The sequence below is a fragment of the Berghia stephanieae genome, chromosome 2 (assembly GCF_034508935.2).
Source record: "Berghia stephanieae isolate SIO BIC M18660-M18661 chromosome 2, UCSD_Bste_1.3, whole genome shotgun sequence".
NCBI classification, from domain to species: Eukaryota; Metazoa; Mollusca; class Gastropoda; order Nudibranchia; family Aeolidiidae; genus Berghia; species Berghia stephanieae.
Genome location: NC_088361.1, coordinates 94,045,907 through 94,054,465, shown reverse-complemented (window position 1 = coordinate 94,054,465; position 8,559 = coordinate 94,045,907). Strand labels below are relative to the sequence as shown.

The following is an 8,559-nucleotide window of genomic DNA, read 5'->3' as shown; positions in this document are numbered from 1 at the left end:
CAAAGACCAGGTCACAAATTTGAGACTGCAATCAGGACAGAATCGACTAAAACACAAAATCCTGAATGTATCTGCATGGCTTCTAAAAAATGTGAAGCATTTTAAAAATCTACATATTGGGTGCAAATCAGTTTTATTCAAAGTCCTTAAATGTTTATATAAATAAAACTTTGTGGAAATTTTAGGAGAGCAACGTTTTAAAAAAATCCAAATATCTTTTAAAGATCTAATCCAAGTATCTCTTTTCTAAGCTAGTTAATCCTTTATAAAACTTAAGTTACCCTTTTCTTGTGTTTTATTATTTAAATATGACTTTTTATACTGTTGATTCAAAATTCAAGCAGCGAATCGTATTTAAATTGAGGGTCTGAAGGAGGGAGGCGGCAACGGATACTTGGAAAACCTTCTGTCATTCACAAATTGATGTATTAAAATCCATAAATAAAAGCCGAAATTATTCCCGTATTTGGCTATATATGATGCCTTTTTTAAATTCAAAACCTTAAATCTTATTAGAATTGCAAATCAGTTTGTTTTTTGTTTTTGTTTGTTTGTTTTTTTTTTAATGTATCAAGACAAACCTAAGAATGTGATTTAAAAATAGATAAACTTTTTAAAGAGAAACAAAAATAACATTAAAACAAAAGAAACTAACGAAATGACAAATTTTGGAGGTCTCATTATTGAGATTTAAAAATACTACTACTAATACAACTACTACTGCCACCTCTATTAGCTACTATTATCATCATTATATACTTTAACAACTATTAGTAGCATTATTATGACTATCATTATATCAACATCATTATCATAATCAATATAAAATAAATAAAAACAAGTTTTTCTTTTTTTTTCCAACAGCGCTTGCAACAATTTCGTTGATATAAGAGTCAAGCAAAGTATGACAAGACTAGATGAAGGGGAGAACAGAAATAGAAAAAGGAGTAATTTTCCTCTTTTTGTTTTCACAATGAGAATCACAATGGCTCTGTTCAGACCATGCACCAATAAATATTTACGAGGGGGAAAATCTCTTAAAATAGGTGCATGGTACCAGCAACCATCCTCAATCGTGTTGTGGTCCCCACCCATAATTTGTTATAACCCTATGTGTACAAATATACTCAGTCCATTGAAATAGTAAGAAAATCCAATAGTTTTGTCTCGCATCCCACTGCAATGGGGATGGTTACCAAAAAAAAACAATCTAAAAAATCTGAACAAAGCCATTTACAACAAAACATGAAATATGTAGCCCAGCCATGACTAGACTGGCCATAAACCACATGGGCATTATCATTATTATTATTATACTCATCATTAACATCAAATATACTTCCCCAGCAGACCCAATTATAAAATGTTAAGAACCAAAGTCCCACTTCGTAGGAATCGTCCTTTTATCACTTCTTGAGGTCAAAGTTTTAACTATCATTTATGATTTAACAGGGAAAATAGACTTTCAGCTATGGTTTGTTCCTTGCTGACATGAATAAAAAGCAATAAATATTACAGGAGAATAAATAATTTAACACAGATAAGTCCTACAAATTATGATAGGCAACCACCATCAATACGATCTCACCATACTTGAAACCGGACTGCAACAATAAATTCAGATGTCTTGATAGGATGACAGATGACTTGGTCGCTTCCTGACAAATTTTCATTTCCATAATTTCTTGATCGTATACAACACTCTGGAAAGGATCTGATCTGCAATGAAAAGGAAAAGAAAAGAATGGAAAACCAGTCATTTTGGTACTCGTTTGTTTTGAATGTTTAGCGGCACTTGCAACAAATTAGTTCATTTTAGCAGCAAGGATAAAGTAACACGAGGACTAGATGAAGGGGAGAATGGAAAAAGAAAAAGGTGTTGACTCTTAGCTGTTGACTACTCTATATTCTTATGCATTGGAGCACGGGTCTGAATAAAGCCATTGTGAGATTCTCATTTTGAACAAGATACCAGCCTTAACCGACATTAAATTTTCACAATGCATTAGCAATTTTTAAAGTATATGAGTGAAACAATGTGATTTATAATGAATAAATATATCTCCCGGCTAAAAAAATAAAACCCAAAAACCCCGACTACTTGGCAAATGACCCAAGTCCAAGCTACGTCAAAACAAGAGTAATCTCATTCGAAGACGAGAAAATAGAAGCAACGTTGTTGAAGTGGACAATTGAAAGAGTAAAAAAAAAGGGGGGGGGTAATAAAAAGAAAACTATGCCCTTACTGGCCCACGGCTGGTGATTTTATATCCAAATAGATGAATCAAAACTGAATGCCGGAATCGACTTGAGTTTTTGAAATATGACAGGATGATAAATGTAACCCTTGGCATAAAACGGTAGGATTTTGGGTCATTAAGAGATTGAACTTATAGACAAGGGTCATATATTATAAGAAGAATAAGTATACATTCTTTAAGGGAGAAAAGGTTTTCCGATTTATTTCAACTAAATTCACTTTTTGGCATCTGGGTCACTCTCCGACTTACCAGATTTGATTGATCCCAACATAATACCGCTTTGAGACGTCGGGTCACCAAAAGTCTTACAGATTTCCGACTGATTTAACATACACCCAGTCACAGGCAAGTCAACAAATCTCGACTTACCCCATTGGGAACGTCACCGGTCACTTTATGGGGCGACTGTTAAAAATGAGTTTGGCGGAACCTCTAACACTGGGTTAAAAATTTTTCAAAATGTCCCCTTGCATCGTATACCGAAAAATAAATACATAAATAAAAATAAATCTGACACCCTGCCTCAAAACGTTTATATCACAATGATTCAGATTGGGTTCAGTTTATATTAGAGAAAATGAATAAAGTTGCAACAAGTGTGAAACCCCAAAAGTTCATATTTCTGATCATATTTTAAAAAATTCAGTTTTTTGTCATCCGGTAAACTCCATAATATTACTGAATTGAAACGATGAGTTACATTTTCACAAATCTTGGGACACGTAAGTTTATTTCAACACCAGTAATAAATGGAAAATGTCAAGAGATTGAGATATTAAAGTGATTCATCACCTCAAAAAGGTATTATGTCGGGTGTTTTGATGTTTGGATTGAATGTACAGTAAACAATATTAGGCTTGGTTATGTTTTGATGAGAATTAATTTTTTTAATGAGAACAAACTAAAATGTCATATTTCTGACCATCCTGACTTTAAAATATCTTACTGGCATCTGGTTTACCCCGACATAATACCGTTTTGACGCGATGGGTTACAAATGTCAATGTTGGAGAACTTACTTGACTTTTATCCTTTCCACCAGATAGTCGGAATGTTCTGTATTGAGCAGATAATGAGAACGACAACCTTTGTAAATCATTGACGTTATTCTTTCCTCCTTTCTTATGATCCATTTTTTTCAAATCATCCCAGTGTCTTTGATGGAAAGGAGCAGGCGTTGCTGATAGGGTTTTTTCAAGAGGCTGCTGCAATCAAGAAAAAAGTAGACAAATTGAAGAAAATGACTGAAAATAAGAGATTTCCATTGTATAAAACCGTCTTAAGCTGATTCGTCTACCATATCATCATCATCATCATCATCATCATCGTCATCGTCGTCATCGTCGTCGTCATCATCATCATCATCATCATCATCATCATCATCATCATCATCATCATCATCATCGTCATCGTCATCGTCATCGTCATCGTCATCGTCATCGTCATCGTCATCGTCATCATCACCATCACCACCATCTCCATGGAAATCCCTTCATTGCGGAGGAAAAGTATCTGATTTTTGACGAATTGTGATAAAGATTTGAGGATTGGCTGGAGTTTCTGCGTGGAGATATAGCCATACGCTACTACTACTACCACCACCATCACCATCATCATCATCATCATCAACCATCATCATCATCATCAACCATCATCATCATCATCAACCATCATCATCATCATCATCGTAATTTCGTGTAGAAAATGCAACATAAATCACGTTATGCTTTTCATCAGAGGAAAACAAGACCTACACTTTGCCCAGACCTATGAACTCCTCGATAGAAGGAAAGACTATCACATTCTAAAAAGGATTTTAGAGGTATAAATCAATAGTAAGGCGCGTAGCTGATGTGGTTGAAAGTTATGATGCGGTGGTGCTGGTTGCAGTAGTGGTGGTGGTAGCGATGATATGGTGGTGGTCGTGGTGGTTGTAGTAGTGGTAGTGATGATGCGGTAGTGATTGCAGTAGCGGTGGTAGTGATGTGGTCGAGGTTGTGGTTGTGATGTGGTGGTAGTAATGCTTGTAGCAATGGTGGTAGTTATGATAATGCGGTGATGGTGGTTTCATTAATTAATGGTGGCAGTGATGTGACTGTGATCGTAGTAGTGGTGGTAGTGATGGCGATGTGGCGGTGTAGAATGTAGTGGTGGTGGTGGTGGTAGTAGTGATGATATAATTGAAATAGTTGTAGTGATGTGGTTGTGGTAGTTATGATGTTGCGGTGATAGTAAATCGTAGCAGTGGTGATAGTGATGATTTGATGGTGGTGGTTGTAGTTTTGTGGTGGTGGCGATGTGTTGGTTGTAGTGATAATGGCAGTGATGACGATGTGATGGCAGTTGTAGTTGTGGTGGTTGTGACGACGATGCAGTCGTGGTTGTAATGGTGGTAGTGTTGATCTGATCGAGTTTATATTGACGGTAGTGCTGATAATGATGCAGATGTGGTGATAGTGGCATGGTTGTAGCAGTGTTGGTAGCTATGATGCTGAGGTAGTGATGGTGTGGTTGTAGTGATGGTGGTAATGTGACGGTGGTAGTGATGATGAATCGTGGTGGGGGTTGCAGTAATGGCGGTAGTGATGATGATGTGGTCATTCCGACAGTTTCCAGACGCATGTACGCAAAGAATTAAATTCTGATCCTTTTTCTCTACCTGGGAAGAAAATGATCAACCCCCCGATATCTTTCCATATTTCCCGAAATTTTAGGAACCCTGTTACTCTTTGGTGGTATGAAATCAATTCTTTTATTTGCCCAGATCTGCCGTACTCTGCATGAAAAAAAACACACAAAAAAACAAAAAACATTAAAATTTTGACCAGAAAACTCGTCCTTCAAATATCGGTCATTTTAATCGATTGATATTTGAAGGTCAGTTTTCTGGCCAATATACTAACTTTTGTCTTTGTGAGCACGACAGCACAGATCCCCCCCCCCCCCCCCCCCCCCCCCCCCCCCCCCCCCCCCCCCACATATTATGTCAATATTGGAGACTTACTAATTTGACTTATGGAGCCGTCAGCTGGATAGTCGGACTGTCTTGGGCAGATAAACGACATCCTCTATATCATTGACGTTATACTTTTGTCTGATCCATTTTTTTTACAAATTTCCCCAGTCTCTTTAATGGTAAGGAGCAGGTGCTGCTGGTAGTGTTTTGTACGACTGTGCTGCAATCAAGAACAAATTATACAAAATGAAGAGACTTGACTAATTCTCGTTCTCAATTTCTTATAATTTCCACACAAATAACAGGATTTTTATGGTGTAAAAACACCGTCTTACGTTGATCTTGCGTCACAAGCAAAGGGACCTGGATCGATCCCAGGTGTAGTCGAGCTTTTTTTCTGATCCGCCCAGCAGTGATTGGGTAGCTGGTTCTTTTAGATTTCTCAGAAAGTACATGCGCTAGAATATCTAAAGGGGAGCAAGCGAATGCTACTGTCCATTTTACGCTATAAAAACGGATAAACTAAGGCCCTTGTGGCTCTGCACTACTAATATTAGGCTGTAAATGTAGGCATGGAGATATGGTCCGTCTTCAAAGAAGGAATTGATTTGTAAATGTCTGATAAAAACATGGATATGTGATTCCATTGATTAAAAAACAGTTAAATACCTCCTGCTCAGAAAAAATGCACCCAGCATACTCCATATAAATCAAAATAGGCTAATTTATCAACAAAGACAAAGTACGTAGGTCCACTCCATCTTTGATTTGTTTTTATAGTTTAAAATAGTATCTAATCAATGATGGAATATTTAAAAATCAGAATTGTTGAAAAACAAATGATATGACAAATAGCCAAATTTGTTTACCAACTATTTTCTTTAAAGATATACATTTGACAACGATTAGAAATACGAGAAAATATTCTTATCCGCAAGATGTTTCCATTAAGATTTTTTTATGTTCAAAAAATTAATGCGACTCAAGATCATATGTTATGACAACTTTATAGATAAAGAAATCTTGATTGGCAAAAATGAAATGGATGCTGCATTCTCATTTTTTTGTTTGTTTTATTTGTTTTGTTTTTGTTTTCCTTATAGAATTGATATCTGAAATTGTTAACACCCGATTTCTCGCATAACAGTCAGGAGTTGCTTCAGACGACCTCTTTCTCATAAACACCTTCCGTATTTGTTTGACGTCAGCCACATCGCGATATTCTTTTGTTTAAAGGGTTTTACGGCGCTTGCAACACATTAAGGTCATATCAGCGCCATGAAAAGGGGAAAACAACGGGATAGTAAAACGTTCTAAAATTATAATTAAGGCACCCATGAAAATGTTTAAACTTGACAAAGGGGGAATTGGTTCAAATAGAAAACTGGTGTAGATTCCAAGAGTACACTATCAAAGTACTTAGTTTGAGATCATCTAAAAGTCATCCAGACAAGGACAAGGTCCTCACTGAGAGGAATACACTTAAATGTTTACAAATCATATATAATATTTAAACAAAACAGCGCATAACAGATGATTTACAAGACAAAAATATCTACCAAAACCCTAACTATACATTTTACTCGTTTCCTTTCCAGCTAGGTTACCCGGCCAGAGCCAAGAGAAAACCAAGTCCAAAGTGACATCTCAAGACAAAGACAGAAAGCAAGTTGGAAAACAGTGGGACATTCGCGAAATGACCTTTCAATACGCTTCAACAGTCGTAACGTCACTTCCCTCGTAATGACGCATGGTAACTTAGTAACTGGCTCTAAACTATCGGAACAATGACGGACGCCCTTATGAAATATTTCTCCGACGAGCATAATAGCGTATCCAGAGGGGGAAAAAAACAAATCTGATCATGTTTTGACTTACATTCTGATCACAAGACATGAAAAGTTCTAGCCAGCATGAAGAACAAAAAGTACCGATTTTCTTTGTTTAGAACCACGATGGCCGCCGTTGCTGGGCGACGTGACATCAGACTATTGAATCCAATTTCCAAGAGTTCCAAACAAAAAAAACTAGTGAAAGTAGACAGCGGCTGCTTCTAGAAAAAACGAAATTGACGTCACTCAGCCCTTTGTTTTTAGACAGACATTTTGGTGATTAGTTCTCACCAAATTATATCAATCAGATCTAAACGTTCAAAGATTGCCTATTTGTGTGTCTACCAACGGATGTATTTTACTTTTACCCAAACGTATATCAACAATAATATGCATAGTAACCCGATTGAAGACGCGTCATAAATTCATGACCCATGACATGAGAACTCACAAATCTCGATCGATATGACAAATAGAAACATACAACAGTAACACATTCCCTACACAGGAAACAAGATCAAAGGAAAGAAATCTATACATTTATAATCTTCATAGTTATTTTAAAACGTAGCATACCGCTGTTTGGCTATGTAGCATATAATAATACGAACTGTTTTTATCTTGCATGTTGTATGGGTGGGTACCTTGAAACAGGCGCCTCAGTCGCTTAAGTTGCAAAATTGAATAGTCTCACACTTCATTAACTGAAGCACCTGTTTGAGGTAAAAACAATCTTGATATAACAGTAAAATCAAAATCTACAATGACAGCCAAAGGCTTTCTGCGACGATTCAAAGTAATGAGGCTGATTTTTAATGTATGCTTATTTTTTATCATGAGTACCTATATATATCGATATTTATCAAAACGACAAAAAATTGGAGACGCGCAATAGTTTAAAAAAGGAACAGAACTAAATCCTAGCAGGAGTCTTTAATCTGTTATATTTGATTCGAGACCAGCGTGAAGTCGCCAGGGAAAGCACAGATCTCAGTACAAACTAGTCTTTCAGAGTCTTGAGCTATGTCGAGTCTTTAAAAAATGTTGAATGGACATTAACAACCGCTTGCTACTATTTGGATAGACCAGTAGTCTTATCACAAATTACTTTCCGCCAGATCTATCGGACCTAGCTATCAAACCACTGCAGTGTAACAGGATTCAGATGAAAAAACAACCTTACTTATGACTGCACCCAAGACGGAAACCAATCGTTTACAGTTAAGTGAAAGCTCTTACGTCTAACCTAAACACATATATGGATAATGAATTTAGTTTTATTATTTCAATCGTCTCTTTAGAAAATCCATGGGATCGTCCTCCCATTACCAAAAGACAACAGACAAGCTCATGAGAAACAAATGCTCATGTAAAAGGCTAAATGGGGAAATGCCATACTGTCCCCCACATACAAACCGAGTTTTCAAGCTTTGGATTTTAGTTTTATTCATACCCAAAAAAACTGACAAATTTCGTCACAATTGGTCTTTATTTTTAAATTTTTTTCTTT

At 36.4% G+C, this 8,559-nt stretch overlaps 1 long non-coding RNA gene across 2 annotated transcripts in view; it reads right to left on the bottom strand.

The window, feature by feature from the left end:
• Positions 1–652: 652 nt before the first annotated feature.
• The window catches only part of LOC144965904 (uncharacterized), a 35,206-nt gene continuing 27,299 nt past the window's right edge, over positions 653–8,559 (bottom strand). The window contains exons 1-3 of one of the 2 annotated variants that reach the window (XR_013644122.1): positions 5,266–5,416; positions 3,281–3,466; positions 653–1,719 (exon numbers count right to left, since the gene is read on the bottom strand). This is a non-coding gene — a long non-coding RNA (uncharacterized LOC144965904). Of the gene's footprint in view, positions 1,720–3,280; positions 3,467–5,265; positions 5,417–8,559 lie in introns of those variants that run through there. The other variant, XR_013644121.1, reaches the window with a different exon arrangement.